Source organism: Falco punctatus (genome assembly GCF_963210335.1).
Source record: "Falco punctatus genome assembly, chromosome: 4".
NCBI lineage: Eukaryota > Metazoa > Chordata > Aves > Falconiformes > Falconidae > Falco > Falco punctatus.
Window position 1 is genome coordinate 2,433,771 of NC_137583.1, and position 17,634 is coordinate 2,451,404.

The 17,634-nt window shown below is 38.7% G+C and overlaps 1 protein-coding gene across 16 annotated transcripts in view; it reads left to right on the top strand.

Annotated features, from left to right (window-relative positions):
- Positions 1-17,634, top strand: part of ATP2B2 (ATPase plasma membrane Ca2+ transporting 2) — a 434,838-nt gene that overhangs the window by 303,558 nt on the left and 113,646 nt on the right. The window lies entirely within an intron of this gene.

Sequence of the window (17,634 nt, forward strand, 5' to 3'; positions counted from 1 at the left end):
GTCTTCCTCTAAATATAGCCTTGAAATGCTTTTTACATTCGCTTCGGTTTCCTTCGGCTACTTTCCTTGAAGACCCTTCCTTCTTCCTTTTCCATTCACAAGCAGAATAAGCACATAGCTATGCATAGTTCTTGCATCGTATTTATGATTCTTTAATCCTTTGTATATCATCACAAATCTTTTGTTGCTTCCTTGATGAATTTTGAATATGTGACTATTGATTCAGCAGGTGTTTAATTTAGGCATGAAAAGATAAAGGAGTAAATTGTTTTTTTACAGAAGAAAACATTGTTATTACCTCACGTAACTGGACATAGTAGAATACCTTGGGCACACTGTAAACCATGAATGATGCTATACAAAATTAGAATTTAGTTCTGCAAAATTTTTTCTTGGGCATAAATGTGCAGACTACCCTCTTATTCTTTTATTTATTTGGTGGGAAAGGAATTTTGAAAACAGGTTTGTTACAGTTTTTAGGAAGAGGGGAGATGTGTCATCAGATGATGGTTTGGTTTTTTAATTATTATTCTTATTATTTTGATACTGCATTTAAGATGTTTCTTTTCCCATGGGAAGCTATGACACATCTGAGATTCTGAGACAGTCTGAAAAGCTCAACAGGGCAGCCTCGGAAAAAGTGTTTGTGTTTTCCCACAGCACAATATTTTATTTAATGGTCACTGTTTCCCCTATGTTTTTAGAATTGTTTTCCTGGAAGATTTTGCTATGTTTTACACAGGGAGAATAAATCAATTTGGTGAATATCTATAATACAACATTTTGAACACATTGTAAGGTCCTTTATATTTTTGAAGCCTTTTTTTGAGAAGTTGTATAAATGTGAGAGATGGTCTTTTATTTTAAAAATAGTATATTATTAGCTACTGCCAGGGATACCTACAGTTTATTGGTAGATGTGCATTTTAAAGAATCCTAAACATTGAAAAACTGACATATTAAGCTTGCTTTTGCCCTTGGTGAAGTGAGGTGTAGTCATACTTGAAAATGATTTGTTGGCTGGTAACCTTCAGTAACCAATTCTAAAATAAAACTATATATAGACTAAAGTTAAGTAAAATTCAAATGAACTTTTTATGAAGAAACTAAATACGCTATTTTCCCTACACTTAAGCCAATTTATTGAACAATTTAAACTATTTCTTGACTTGAACATGAACCTGGGTTCAGACCAGATGTGGGCCTGTCTCAGGAGCCTGTAGCTCTTTGGAAGGGCAGCGGCTCGTGTGCTGTCTCTGGTGAAGTGTCTGCTCACCCGTCTAAATCCCGTATTCGTTACACATCGCCTTAGATTGGTCCATCTGTGCATTGCTGTTGTAACAGAGAATACGGAAAAAAATATAATATGTAACATCCTCCCAGCAGTCTGCATTATGCCTATTCTCATTTTCTTGAGGTGAGAGGGTAATCTTGTCTATGGGATGTAACAGGGAATCCCTACCCAGTGACAGGGATAAGTGACAAATGCTCCTCTGGGAGGTGTGAAAACTTGTATTTTCCATTTCTAACTCTTCCCAGAATTAAAATCATTAATTGAAATGTGCATTTATTTGCAAGTTTTATGTTTTTTCTTGAAAAGAATAAATTTTCTTCCGAAACCACAGCCCAATGTTAGGAAGGAGAGCTGGCATTTCTTGGTGTCTATTCTTGAACTTGCCCAGCCCCTCCACAGCATACTTTAAGCACAGTTTAAAAGTTTCTAAGTTTCTCAGACAGTTACTGGAGGCACTTGGTAGTTGTGCTGCCTTGCTCCCTGGCTGATGCCCTTGTGGGCAGCAGGTGGGAGGTGGTGCAAGTCCCTGGTGCTCAGATCTGCCCTAGTTCTCCTGATGGAAGCAGTGTGGAGGTGCTGCAGTACCTGCTTGCCATGCTGAAGCTTGGTCTGTGGGCTGAGTAGCTAGAAGTCAGTTTCTCTGGAAAGAACTCTTTCTAGATGATGCATTTTTAACTCCTCCCCCCCCCCCCCCCCCCCCCAATTGTGGGTATTTTTTTTCTTTCCTTTTTCAAAATGAAATGCGTTTTCGTTTTGAAAATGAGTCAAAATGACCATTCTCCTTTCCACACTGGTTTGCCCAATCATCACTGTTATCTGAAGTCATCAACTTACTATCATCCATGTGAACCTGTCCGAGTCCAAAAAGAATTGCAAACATAAATTCAGCACTCTTGCAATGCAAGAGTCATAAAGAAATAAAGGCAGAAAAAAGGCAAAACCTTCATGAGCAGACAGCTGTGAGACTGTTGGTAAGTGGGGCGTCAAGGGGACGTGATCAAGAACAACCAGTTCCCACAGGTTCGTGGCGCATGTAGTGGTACTTGTGTTTGTCTTACAACGGTGAAGGTTGTCCTGCAGGTTGGCCCCGTGTCGCACAGGGTAACTGTGCAGATTCCTTGGCCACAGCTACAAGTGCCCATGACCACCTTATGCTTTTTCAGTGTCTGAGGTCTGTGACTAGGGCAGGACAATGAACAGAGCAGGAGCCTTCCCTCTGGAGACAGAGCTACGTGAGAGTGCGTGTTTCCCCAGAAATAACCTGGTCAATGGCAGAAGCATTAGCATTAGCCGAATGCTTCCTTCCCCCTTTGGTCCATCCTCAGGAGCAATGTGAATGAGAAGCCCGGCCAGGGAGTCGTAGCTGAAGCTGATACGTTGGCTGGTATGAAGACGATATGTCTTGGGAAATACCAGAGAAGGGTTTGGACAGGCTGGAGACCACAATGAGAGCTGGATATCTTTTATCTTCTATTATTGTCAAATACATAAAGAGACCTGAATAGGAGATGACAGTGGTGTAGTGCAAGTCGGTTAGCAGCCACCGAAGGCGGGTGGAAGAGCATCTGAAAAAGCCAGAGGAAAGCAAGGCTGTGGTTTGATTTAGCCTCCTCAGCCTTTATTGGGAGCGGAGCCCTGTGGATGTCACCCTGGTGCCAGGAGTGGTGCTGAGCTGGCTCGTACCGCACAGTAAAGCCAGGCCTGCCCCGAGCCACGTACCCTGCAGCAGCGGGGATGGAGTGTGAGAGTGGAAGGGAAAATGGCATTTCTCTCATGCTGGACACGTTGATATTCAGCATTTTTTTAAAAAATACTGACTATACGTGAAAGCTCAAATAAGGAAAAGGTAATGGAAGTAAAATTTTACAGAATGTTTTAAACAGCATGTTAAAAAAAACCCAGCAGAATTTTGAAATGTTTAAAAATAAAAATATTTCATGTGCTTATTGCTTAGGACTAACTTGAAAAGTTGTGACCGTTGCGAAGTGACAGCCTTTCTTTGTAGGAATAAGAACTAATAATAAGAAATAAGAGACCTTAAGACAGAGTGCTAGGGAAACACCACCTCGCGTCATTTTTTAATCGAGGGTACATACACACTGCCTTTATATCTAATATGTTTATATCTACCTTTCACATATCCTAAACTTTAATCTACCAATGACCTCATTAGTGTAATAAGTTGGAAGTCATCTTTATTTTCTAGAATTAATATAACTCTTTCTTTTTTTGGACACTAGAGACCTACTTTAATTTTTTAAAGCTGTAACAGAACTAGTATTTAACTGGTTTCTGCACTTTACATGCAAAATATTTTTCTTCTGAGGCTTTTGAAGGAGGAATGTGCACTTCTAAAATATATTAGAGTGCATGAGTTGCTTCAGAAACCTTGTCTAAGGGTATCGTTTAATGTATGTGCATTAGTGCATACTTTGCTTTGTAAGGTGGTTATGAGGTTAAAAGTTCATTTTCTGTGTGTATTTCTAGATTAGCTAACATTTCCAATTTTAAGCTATGAATGTTGTCACATTGCCAAATTTATGCCCTTCGACTGTAGCATAACTCTACTTTCAAACATCCATAACACAGTTTGGTATTATCTTGAGAAAAGTAGATTATTATCTACTGAGTTGCATTCAATTTACACTGTTGGAAACAGTTGATGTTTCTGTGGTTTTGAAGTGTCAGTAGCGACGTTTCTCAACTAATCTTAACTGAAAGTAGTAATCTGTTGATAGTACATGAAGTTTTAGTTCTACTACAATTCCTCATTTAAGATATGGGCAAATCTCGGAAAACATTTCATTTTCTGCTGCAATCACAAAACCTGATCTACAGGAATTACTAGATAATAGTGCAATTTTATTGCTTCTCCAGAAGCCAGTTCAGTTTCTGTATTTTCATAGTTCTTAGCAAGAGTGAAAGGTTCAAGAATTTTGTTCTCAGAAGCTATGCTAGAGTTGTTTTTATGATCTGTTTTGCATTCCCTTTTGCCCTTTGACAGGCCATTAGGAGCAATCGAGAACTTCTGCATAAATTATTGTCAGCCCTGTGGCAATCACTGCTCTCATTACTGATCCACGCAGAATCATTTTCCCACTCTCTCAAAAACTGCAAAACTGCTGCTGCATTTTAGAGAATATATTTTGAGAGAAAATTCCCGGTGCAGATGTAGTCTCTACTACAGTGGTGATCACATAGGGGTGCAACTTAGGCAAGTGAAAAATACTTTTTCAAAATCCTTCTGTGTCCTGGGTTAATAGAATACAGACTGCTCCCTGAGCAAACAGAATAGTGAGCCTATGACATGTAAAGAGCATTTGAAAAATATATGGAATCCTGGCTTCATTTTTTTTTGGTTTTTTTGTTATGTAGATTAGAGCTAGTCTTTATCAGTGTACGGTGATACCATTTTTGTATAGTTTGCAAAGCAATAGCAAGTGTCCTGTTTTTAAAGACAGTATGTGAATACAAGTTGCTGCTTTGTGAGATCAAGTACCTGGATGCTGGGGTCTTGAACTGTTACACTGCTTGAGCAAATGAAACATCCTTTGGGAAAAGCTGGGGCTGAGTCGGAAACCCGTCAAGGGAGTGAGTAATGGCAGTGCTTCTCTCAGCTTCTCCCACATCTCTGTCTCATTTTGGCTGTAGATCTGCAGGTGTCTTCCACCTGGTTTGGTTTTGGTTGGGTTTCGATTTGTTTGTTGTTGGTTTTGTTTGTTTGTTTGTTTGTTTGTTTGTTTTGGGGGGGGGGGGGAGCGCGGCAGGGGTAGGGGTGGAGGGGGATTGACTCTTTCCCCTTAGATCTCTGCTGAAACAGTTCTTGCAGGAATTGTCTAACGCAATTTGCAATTATTCTGTCCCTTTCTGAAGTTGTCTTCATATGGCCTGCCCTGCAATTCAGAGCAAATCAGCAGCATTGCCCAGGTTCAGTGCACCCCCCACCTATACCCTTGTTGAATTGGTTAAAAGTTTTCAGTCTTTTAACACTTTCATCAGTAATTTCTGAGCCGCCTTTAATCCTCTCCCTTGTTACTATCATCAGGCCTTGTATCACATATGGCTCTTATTCCCTGGTTGTAAAACCCACTGATATCAGCACCTGACAAATCATTCACTGTTTACATGGATGTAACAGACCTTTTAACTTTTCTTCCTTGAATTTGTTTTCTTTACATGGATTACAAAGGGGGGAAAAAAGTAGCCTGAGGTAAGATGTTTTAACATCCCAGTGTTTGATGTGAAGCCGCAAGCATGATGTCTGTTTTCAAGTGTACAGTTTCTTGCAGCTTAGTTTCATGTGACGTCTAGGCTACTAAAGGGAATTTTACCCTAATAACACACAGCAGACATTCAAGCATTCCCCTGCATCCAGCAGAAAATAAAAACCACCACCTTTCTAATACAGCTCTAAGGTCATGTTAACAATTTTATTCATTGCTCTGTATTTGCATGTATAAACAGCTGAAGATTGTCATCCAGCTTTTACCCTTTTCCATGAATTGGTTTTGGTATTTTTTATTTCTCCCAAGGGTAATTGTCATTTTTCATATTCATATTTCATATTATTCAGATTCATGTGCAGAGTTTGTTGTCTTCTGCTCTTGTATGTATTTTGCTGCATACAGAGAAAATTTCCCTCCGTTGGGGGATGCAGGTAGGAATCTCAGCCTGCCATGCTAAATCAGCAGGTACCGGTCACAGTCACAGTCTGGCAAGATGCGTGTTAAGAATAAGGGACAATAGAGAGGGGGGGAGGAAACAACCAAACAAACCCCCAAAACAACCTTGACAACATCACAAGAAATAATGACTCGCAGCTGTATTGCCCTGTGGACAGCTCTTAGAGGTTAGTTTCTTCAATTTATTGGTATGCAAGAGACGTGTGTTTCCTTTCTGTTCGGAAGGAAAGCAGTGCATCGCTTCCCAGCTTCCCCTCCAGGGCCAGTGCTGGGGCTTGCAGGGAGAGCCGGGCAGTCTTTGTAATTCAGGCAAGGTGGGACAGGAAGGAAAAAGACCATTTCTGTGTTGTCATGCATGATGAGACAGCTTGACCTTAGATTTGATGAAATTAATCTCTTTTTCCCAGTTGTTAATTTGCCATTTTCTTCCCTTCTTTTTCTTCTCCAGTAGTTGTGAAACAACTACCTTCATGTAAGTATTTTCAGGTAGCTGCTGTTCAGTGTCTCACTCCTTCAGTATCCAATTCTTCACAATTTTCTTCCCACTCTCATAGAAACATTTTTTGGTTTTAGAGTTATTACCCAGATCATAAACTTTTTACATTCTTTTTTCCAAGAAGTGTAACGTCTTGTTGGATTGATCTGTTTTTCTCGGGTGATTTTAGAAACCTTAACATTTTTCGGAGGAAATCAGCTCATTCTTAAATTGTATAAATACACAAAATGCTTACTGAGGAAACCTTGAAATAGATTCTTGTGTACGCAAACACGTATTGGCACAGGAGAAACACACAGGTGTCATTTGGGCAGGAAGCAAATGCTGGATACAGAACGAATAGCAGGATTAGCTCTGCAGGAGCACTGCCATCTCAGCTGGTGTTGGAAATGGCACTCGGTATTATTAAATTCTGTGGTACAGCACAATCATTTCCTGCCAAATGCAAACATATTGTTTTTATCTTTATTAATATTGATCATTTGTATGACCTTAACACTAGAAATGAGCACTAGCAAATCTCTGCATGGCTCAAGATTTCATTTAAACAAGAAATACTCATGTGCCCCCTTTCCTTAAATGACCCTGGGGGATAAGCAGTTGTCTCAAAGAAGTTAAAGAAGGTGAAAGCACTAATTATTGAGGAACTTGAACCAAATGTAATTAAACTTAATTAAAAGTAACCTCAGATAAATAACCACATAAAAATCTTGATTCATCCTCTGAGGAATTCAGTTCATTTACTTCCTAGTGAGACACTGAGTATGACTGAATATTAACTAAATGTTTTAATGCAGCATTTATAAATTTTTACCTTGTCTTTACCCATACAGTCCACAACCAGGATTTCATCATGTGTTTTCCTTAGCATTTTAATTCAGTAGGACTACTCACATGGTTAATGAAGCACATCGATGTTTTAAGTCTCTGTAAAAGTGCCAGACTTTTACAGACTGAGAGTCTTGTAGGGACATTTTGAGATCTTGGGACACAAAGATTGGTACATGAAAGTGTTGCATATGTCTCCATGTCTCTCAATATCTGTCCCCCTGGGTTTCATTAATATGCACTTAATATATCTGATTAATGAGTGAAAGAATCAGAAATGTCAGAAATGAGTCAGCTGAACAAAGTTAATTCTCTAGTCTTTGTGGCAGTTTTAGATCTTACCCTTTTTTAAAAAAGCATTTTACATGTGATAACATAGATTGCATTAAAATACATAAACATAGGCAGCATAAAAATCTAGTTTGCAAGGCAAATGTTAATATTATTTTACAAATCTCCTAAAATCATATCAGTACATAGCAACAAACAACTGTAAGACTTTTTCCATCCCTCCCAGTTATTAAGCCAATATTAAGATGAAAAACTGATCCTATGACCTATCTATGCTCATTTTATATTTAAAAAATGTCATCAAGTAATATTTTTGGTACCATGAAAATTCGTTTTATGTCTTTAAGTCCTTTCCATAATGCAAAATGTATTGTAGAAAATGTGAAGCCTTTTTAAAATACAGTGAACTAAATTTCATTCATTTTAATACTTTGTAGGGATTTGAATATTAACTTCTACCCTGCCTCATGCACTACGTCAGTAAAAGAGCAAACAGACCCCTTATCCCTGAACAATTACTCAAAATATTTTCAGAAAATTTGTTGCAGATGCTTCAGACAACAATAATTAATGAACATCTTCAAATCTCTTGTATATCTCGAAAGGTCAAGGGAACAGCTGACCTGTCTTGTAATCCTCACTGTCAGTGTCAACTAATCACGCATTGGCATGGCAGAGAAATCTAGCTGCGCTTTCTGAGTTCTTTATCTGTACGCTTTGCAGGCTGCAAGCACTGGTGGTGATTTTGCAGAACTGTCAACCATTTGTCTAGTACAACATCATGTTATAACGAACCAGGTGCTTCCTCAGAGGGTTTTAGCTCTAATATTTCATTTTAGCCCTTAGTTAGAACAGATTTGGAATTCCAACCACCTTCCCATTTGTCTCAGAGTGCTTTCCAATGCCCTTGTTTTAACTATAAAACCCCAAAGTGTGTATATTTTTCTGTAAGTCTCCATAAGAGTGTGTTACATAACGTTCTTCAAGCGCTGAGGAATACTAAATCAATGGAAAAACAGGTCATATATAAGAGGGTATAAGGGTCATGCAGCCTTAAAAGCTGATGTGTCCTAATAGGAATCCTTTATCGTCTTTGCTGCTAAACAAATAACACTGATCCAGCTGTCACTGCAGTGGAGGTTTTTATTGTGCTGTGCAAGGAGGCAGATGCAGAAGAGAAGCTGAGACAACAGAAGTGCAGCTATTAGAAAACAGCATCTTTGTATAAAAGGGATTAACCTCAAAGTATAGATTAATTTTAGAGTTATCAAAACACAACTTTTGAGGAGTGTTGTTGCACACATTCAAGTACTGTTATCATTCTTCATAAAAATTAAACCATGAGATTCTCAAAGGATCTTTTAAACCAGTCTAAACTGTCTGTCAGTACAAAGGATGAAGCAGTTGGCATCCTGGAAAGTAGGAGAAAACCCAGGAGAAACTGGAAATATATATGCTCTTGAAAACAGCTAGTTCTGCCAGAGCGCCACCATTTAACCTCCTTCCTCCCAAAGCTCGGCTGAGGTGAAGCAGCATATGGCTTCTGGTGACATTAACCCAGTATGTTTTGTTAAATATATTTAGTTCCTTTAAGAATTTGCTTAAGAAAGTATCTTACTTTTTAATTCCTGCCCTAAATCATACTTCAGTGCAACGTCTAAATATCCAGGGGCAGAGAACAGAACAGGTTGGACGTTCCAGCTATTACACGTGCCCAAACTCACGCGTGCAGGTTATCTCGCTGCCTTCCGACACTTGTATAAGGCTGCTTTCATGAGGAGAAAATTGTGCACATCTGAGCTGTCATTACTTGGATACACTATTTAATTTCTGAAACATTTATGCTTTTATGTTGTTTTCTAGATTCAAAAGATGGCACAAATGTCAGTTTAGGGCTCCAAAACCAGATGAACTGGCAGGAGTCCTGGGCGCTGTGGGGTCATGGAGGGCGTGATGTGAGGACGGCTCGGTGGCTTGTTTGTGGAGCCAGATGGAGCCTGGCTGTCGGTGTTCAGCTGTAGCTGACAAACCCATCAGGTCATAAACCAAACCTGCAGAGCTTCTCTGGGGTTTTCTACCCCTGTGCTCCAGGTGATGCTACTGGGGAGGGGGCAGAAGCTCAGACAGCGTCACAGCAGCCTCCTTCAGTGCCCCTCTGCTGGGTTGTGCAAGGAGAGTAATAAACCTGGCTACACGGGCGCACTCATGCAGGTTCATGCTGGCTACTTCGGTGGATTTTGGGATGTTGCATCATTGTGGCTTGCTTGGTGGGTTTGTAGAGCGGTGCTGTGCAGCCTGCAGCAGGCACTGCTGGGGAAGTGGTGCAGGGGGTCATCTGGGCATTGCCCCCTACGCCCAGCGAGGCTTGCGGGGGACTGTGACTGCAACAGAGAGGACAAGCTTTCTTTTCATCCTACGCAGAGCAGTGAAGTTGTATTTACTTTAAGCTCCCCAACACTCCCTATAGTAGCTGCGTGCTGGGTGTTTGCATCAGAGCATGGTCCAGCCCCTGCAGCTGCCTGGGCTGGGTAACCCGCCAGCTGGCGATGGCTGGTGATGGCATCCAGGGCAAAGCAGAAGAGGCAGGATCTGGGAAAACCTACTTGAGGGGGTCGTGGAGGTCATTTAGTCTGTCCCCATACTCAAAAGCACTATCAACAGTACTTAAGCCATTCTTGACAGAAATACTTATTTTTAAAAGGTTTCAGCGATGGAAATTTTGTGTCTTTCCTAGATAATTTGCCTAAAGTGTCCATGCAGAGAGACAGTTACTCCTGGTGTATAACCTAAATGTCTCCTGTAAGGCTTTAAACACATCACTGCCGTGTTATGTTTTTACACGGGCATGAAGACTGATTTGTCATATTATATCTCCAGCCATATTTTGTCTACTTGAAGACAACTGCATCATAAATATAATGAATAGCCATTTACGGAAATAGCTTTTTCACCCAGCTTTGTCACAGAGGGGTACAAGTATTGCACTGAATTTAACAAAGGGAGCCAAAATGTGTTTTTAAAATGGTTTACCAGGTGTTTAAAAAAAAGGTCAAAATACCCCCAAACCAATGAAAACCCAAAAGCTCTGAAAACATCTTTATTGTCAAAAGTTAACTTTAATAGCTTATAAAATAAATCAATATGAAATAAAGGAATACTGAGTGTTTTCTTATTTGATTGTGAATTAAAAAATAAGTTCTAATTTAACAGCTTTAAAACCTGAATTATTTTTCAAATTTTCAAAATCTGTTCATTATGTGATTTGAAATTCAAAGTACTTTTGGATCTGTTATAGGATTGTTTTACAGTTTCAAAGGAGGGTGCTGTTTGCCAACTAGTCTGTGTGAGTTCAAACAAACTATGTGAAACCCCAAAGTCTGCCTGTGCTCATGGCTCACGTCTGTCTGCTGGTGGGTTTGAAGTAGGATGGAAAGTTATTATCTGGAAAAAAAAATGTTTAAGCCCAGATGACTGAAATGAAAAAGGTATTCTTTTTTGAACACGAAAACTGTGATGGCAAGACAGATGTATAGCGCTTTGCTGCTGGTTTTTTTGGGTTTTTGTTTGTTGTTGTTGAAAGAGAAACCGGTAACAGTAAAACAGGCCTTTGAGACAAAATATCTAGCAAACACATCTGGAATCAGGTGTTGAATTGGGACCTGGGGAAAAGAACCTTAAAAACTCTCCACTTCAAATTTGTATGGATGCACTTGAGGCTTTTTTTAAGTCTTCATCAGACAGAGAGTAGAAGCAGCCCCTGCCCTGCTGAACTCTGCCTTCAGGAGGAAAGCACAGGCAAATGAGTACGTGGTATTACAGTCCATACCTACTACATCTAATGCAGTAGAGTTAATACTAGGTGTAATGACACTTAACCATACTACTTGTTAAGTATGTGCATCTGTGTGCGCATATAGATGTATGTGTGTTAATGCCAATATATGCATTTTTTCATATAAGTATAGATACATATATATATATTTCCTATCAGAAAAGTAACAATGTAATCAATTGATTCCGGTTTATTTCTGTTCTTGCATAAGGAGTTCTGCCTTTTCTGTCTAGGATATACTGCTCATCTTGTTTCAGTTAGGTTTGCATAAATGTTTAGAATCTTAAGAACTAGATGAGTTGAAACTAAAATTAATATGCAATATATATAGAATGTATGTTCTAAATGGAAGTTATCCTAATTACATGCAGCTTTAGCTTGCTTTGGATGTATCTAAATTAACATTTTTGTTTGGATGCAGAGTACACTTCAGAAGTTACATCCCCTCTTTGTCCCCAGTTAATATGCTTTGGTTCACATTGCAGGGTGCTTTCAGGGAGTGCACGGACTGGATGTGCATTCAGATGGGATTTCATCCCATCCTTTGGCATGAAACTAAACTGAAAAGTATGGTCCCGAAACATGTTCCCTTAGCACGTAGATTTGCACTAAAAAACTACTTTTATAGGGCCACACTATTTGCTAGCATTGATAGAACTTTTTAATGCCTTCTGCTGCAAGACGTTTAATCTTTTAGTGACATGATTTTTCACCTCTTGAAACTTTATAGTGCAAAGTAATGAAGATGAGAAATTTAATGAAACTAATAAACACTGTAGTTTATGTGCTGGTTTTGTGGCTGAGGTCTACAAATCTTCCCTATCTTATGCAACGTGGTTTTCTTTTCTCCTGAATATGGCTGGTGAGTGAGGCAGTAACAGTGCCAAAAGAGGCTGAGGTGTTCCAAGAACCGGCTCTAGAACACATCTCCAGAGCCTAAGCTCAAAAGAGCACTGGTTTAACGTTCTGGGTTTGCGGTATGCTACCTGTGTTAAGTTGCTTAAGCTACTCACTCACAACTTTTCTTAATCAGTGGCTTTCAAACTGTGGTCTGTGGACCTCTAAGAATCCATTAATTATTTTGAAGGGGCCTGTTCAAATCATAACCTGTTCTTAGTAACTTCTCTCTGCAGGGCTTGTAAGTTGGAAGAAGTTGACAATTACTCTTTAAATGGCCTGGCTGTATGAAATGTATCAGTCGGCAATCACAACTTCATCCTGTGCTCCAGTTTGATTTTCTGGAAGTTCCAATGAAATGTCTCTCAAAATTTCCAGGCAAAGTCAACTTTTTCAAAACCGTCTTGCAAATTTTTTGGTAGCATTTCTGTTAAATACAGTCTTTCACTAAAACAGTCTTGGTTAGAACATCTTGTTTTAAAGCACAAAAAGGAAAAAGGGAATATTTTGGGAAGCAAGTACATTTAGTTTAGATTAGAACACAAATCAAAGAGCGATGGAAGAGTACAAGCATCCATTACTCAGGCAGGTGCCACCCTGAAAACCTTCTTCGGTGATTTGCTCTTCTGATCATTCCGCTTCAGACAGAAAGAGAATAGGCTTTGTTTGTAAGGATTTATTAGATGAAGCATAAGTAAGACAGCTCTCAATTTGATTATGTTTTTATGAGATACTTGTTGCCCTGTGTTAATGTTAAATGTTTTTCTTAAGTCTATTTAAAGTCAAGTACCTTGATGATAACTAGTTTACGCTTAAGCATTTATTTTAAAATTATATTTATATATTTTATATACATAGATATTTATTTTATTATAAATAAATAAATGCATTTATTTTCATGGGCTTCTGTGTTTCCTGGTGCTTTCAGTGATCCGCGTTGGGAGTGGTAGCTGAGGAAGTGTTCCAGTCCTCCTCTCCATCCAGCTGTGTTTAGGAAGTACTGGAAATCCAGGCGTTGCTGCATAAGAAATGGGAGGATTCCTCCTGTTTCCAGACACTAACTGCAGCTTTAGCTTTCTGAGGTGTTTGTACAGAGTGCCTGGATAGTTGGAGCTCCAAATGTACTTATTTTCTTGAGAGTATATATTTTTTTCCTTCAGCCTTGTGTTCAGGACCTAAGTGGGCTATTCGTGTTTAATAAGGGTCTTCTAAGACAACTTTTCCCCAGTACGTGCAGTGTGCCCAGTGCAGGTTTTTTTATAGCAAGGTTAGAATTCTCTATCAAACTTGAATTTTTATTTCAACATATAGACAGCCACTTCACTGCTAATATCAAGCTAACAGAACTTACAATTTTTTTTCCTATCTGTTTTATTTGTAAATGTTTTGTTTGCATTGGCACAATAGCCTATCCCAAGTATAGTCTTTAAATATATCCCAATGAAAGAAGTCATTCCTTTTTCTTCTCGTGTTATTCTGAACCAACCAACACTATTTATATTAGCATTCCAGGTAAGCGATTCAAAACTCGCACAGTTGTCTGGGATCATAGTTTCCTATGTTGTTAATTCAATTTAGTATATATATCTTTCAAACTGATTTTGTCTTTTCCATTCAGTTTTGTCATACTTTGTTGTACAGTTTTGTCATAATTTGATGTTTAAATAATAACATCTGAAGGGAATCCCTTATTTGTGATATGTGTTTTTCATTGCTGTAAACTGGTTTCCCCTGTTGTTGGTGTAGTCTAAACTTAAACACTTGGCTAATACCATCAGTTCAGTTGGGTTATCCTCAAAACCCCTAACTGGAGGTATCAAGGCTGGTCACTAAGCAAAAAATTCACAACAAAGTATTGATACATATTTCTCTTCTGCATTGGAACAGAACCAAAGTCTTTCCACCTTTTTTTTTCCATAAAAACCCTGAGAAAAGAGCCTAAACTAAGTGGCTGGGCAATAGCCTTTAAGGTTAAGACTATGTACACTTGGTCTGCAGTCTTGGAACAGTGACATAAATTTGGAGACTTTTGTAACTCCATTTTTATATATCTTGGTTGAATACAAAGAAACCTTCAACCTTAACTAGAATTTCATTGTGGACATTGATATTTGTACTGACATGATAAGATACATCAAAACTGCTTGTTTTTGACAAATGTAAGTATTTTTTAAATTTGATTCATTTTTTTTTCAGTATCTCTGTAGAGACAGTTAAATAATAATAAATAGGTGTTTCTTTATGGAATAGTTATAGGCTCTTGCTCTATGGAATATGTTATCCTGTGTTGGGAACCTTAGTTTTTGACTGATGGTCTTTACTTCTTTGGTTAACCCCTAAATATAGATTACTCCAAGAATTTGAGAGAAGACTAATTATTTCATTTAATTATTTTGTCTTTTTTGAGAACGTTTTTACTGTCATACATTTAGTAATGCCTGTGAAGCTCTTTATGATTGCTTATTATTATGGGGTAAGTATTTTTGATGATGTGTGAGAACACTTGTTTTGCAAATTCTTGCTGGGTTGACAGCAAACGTATTTACTGGAAAGATATTTAAGTGAATGTAATTGCTCTTTTAGAAGTGTTTTGATGAAAATACATTGCACTGGTTGTGTTATAATATGCTACCCTGGTTTTTAGTTTATGCTTACAAATGGCCTACTTCTAGGTTATTCAAGGCTGCATTACAATTTTATTTAGTGGGTATTGTGTTCTTTGAAGCTTCCCTATTACAGACTTATTGATTCTTGCCTTCCTACTTTTCTGGCTAGGTATACAGTCTGTCTTTCTGACTCTCTCTCTTTCCCCTATTTCCTTTGAACCCATCACCTCTTGAATGAGCTAGAACAAGTCCCGTAGTGGTTTGGAGGTTTTTGTGTCAATTGATACTTTTACTGCAATGTGGAAATCTGGAACTGCAGATCTGGGCATACCACACATATGGTGTCTCTGTAAGAAGCAACAAGAAAGAAAACATAGGTTTATACACAGATTCTCAGAGTGAGCAAGGAAAGCCTCATTTAGGTATCTCTCAAGGAAATATGGAAATTATACTATGTGCATTGTGGACTCAGAAAAAAGCAGGTGTATCACTTCCAAAATACAGATGGAATGAAGTAGAACAACAGTTTTCAGGATGGTTTCACTCTGGTTTTGCTTGACTGTATCGAAACTATCAGTTCTCTACTGTTCCCCAGCACAAAGTGTGCTTAGGGAGCAGATTCTTTACTGGATGTCAGTGATACAACTGAATGATGTAAGTTTAACACTTGAGCTGGCTTCAGTAACAATACTTTAACAACTTGTAAAGTGCAAAATGTGCACATTGTGTCATATGGGACCTGCAAATTAAGTAATTGTTTCCTAATGTAAAGTGACCTACATCTGGTTTCTACAAATCTGTGTTGGACTGCAAAAAATTAAATCCCATAGATACCTTCCCTTCATTAGAGATGTGTGTGTCATTGGCAAAACTGGGTTGCTTTTAGATATTGTTCATTAGATAGGTGTCCAGGTTGCCAAGCACAACTTAATTCTCAACTAGGGATATGAGGTAATGAGATACAGAACCTTGGGATGAAATACAAAATCTTCTCACATATTTTCCAAGAAGAGATTCTCCAGAACGACTATTTCTGTAAGTAAAACTCAGCTAGGACATGACCTTGCAAGCACTGTTGAGGAACTGCACTTGAACTCTACTAATAAACACAGAGAACAACTCCCAAGGTCTGATTCTTACATTTGAAAACTGTATTTTACCTTTTGAATATGTGGCTATATTTACCAGACATTTCTAGCTCTGCGCAATATATAGTAAAACTATGCCAATGGGATTCAAGGTTTTCCCTTGCAATCTCTAAGAACAGGGTTTGTGATTAAAATTCCCGTATTTGCCTTTCTCTATGGCAACAAAAAGAAACAAAGCTGCACAGAGACATTCTAGAAATAGTTGTATGGCCCTGTTCCCTTCCATTGCCCTGGTGGAGTTAGAAGCCCATCCCTTGGACGGATCTTTGCAAAACGCCTGTCCTCGGAGGTGCCAGCCAGAGGAATCTTGCTCGACATCCTGCATCTCTTGAAGTTGAGCGAGTATTTTAATTAACATTTCTCTGCTCACAAACATTAGTGATCAGGCTGAGAAATGTGTGGATTTATATGCTTTCAGGGCTTACACATTTGTTTCCTTCATGAATATGTCAAAAATGTGTAAATATTTAGTATTGAACTCTAAAGTTGACAGTTATATAACTAACCTATAGGGACAGTATCTTCTTTTTTTTTCCCCCCGCTGCCCCACTGGAGTCCTTATATAACTAACTGATACATCACAAAGCAAGGAATTGTAATATTGTTTTCAAATATATATCCAAAAATCACTTTTAGTGAATATACAAGCACCCTAAGCCTGAGACGTGTGTAATATAGCCATCTCCTGCCAGCAAACCCCGTCTGCATGGCTGCTTGCAGAAACGCATGTGTTTCTGCAGGACGCAGTCTGACTTACTAGCTAGAAAATGTTTTTCACGGTTGAATAAGCCCTTGGCGGGTATGAGAGAAACACAGAAAACTTCCTATTTGAAGTTCTAGTAATTCCTGCCACTTTGCTGTTAGCTGTGGCTCTGCAGTGACACCGTGGGCTCTGCCGGCCGGTGGCCTCACTGCCTTGTGCTGTCCCTTATTGGGAGCAGTTCAGCATCTGATGATCGTCACACAGAGGATTTGGGGAAGGGGATTTGGGGAATATTAATACTTCGGTAACTGACAGTTGCTCTTTGAACTGGTTTTGCAGCAAATTATATGATACAGCAATGAACTTGTAACATTAAGTATTACAAGTATCTTTACAGCTTAAAAAAATCTTGTTAAGGTGAAGGGTTGATTATATTTATTGCATAATTTTTGGTTATTGTCCCTTTTCCTACCCAAATGAAAACATCTGATAATGTGAGTACCACCACCTGTGATGTTGGTAACAGGAGTCCAGCTCTGCTACTGGAAAAGCTGTAACTCAGAGCTGCACAGTTCAAGTAGTATCAGTGCTGGAGCTGCAGCTCATCTTTACAGAAAGCAATTAAGTAAAAACTTTTTATCATGGGAACTGTTGTCTTTCTGATGACAAAACCGGTTTGACTGACTAAAAAAAAATTACCTCTGGGGGCGTTATGAGATTTTCCTAGGGAATGTAAATGCCACAAGGTATTCTCAGCTTAAAAATAGAAACGTGTAGGTTGAAATGAGTAGCTGAGAGGTATGTGCTGTAGGTTGGGACTTAGGAATACAGATGTTCACAGATTTTTAAAAATATGT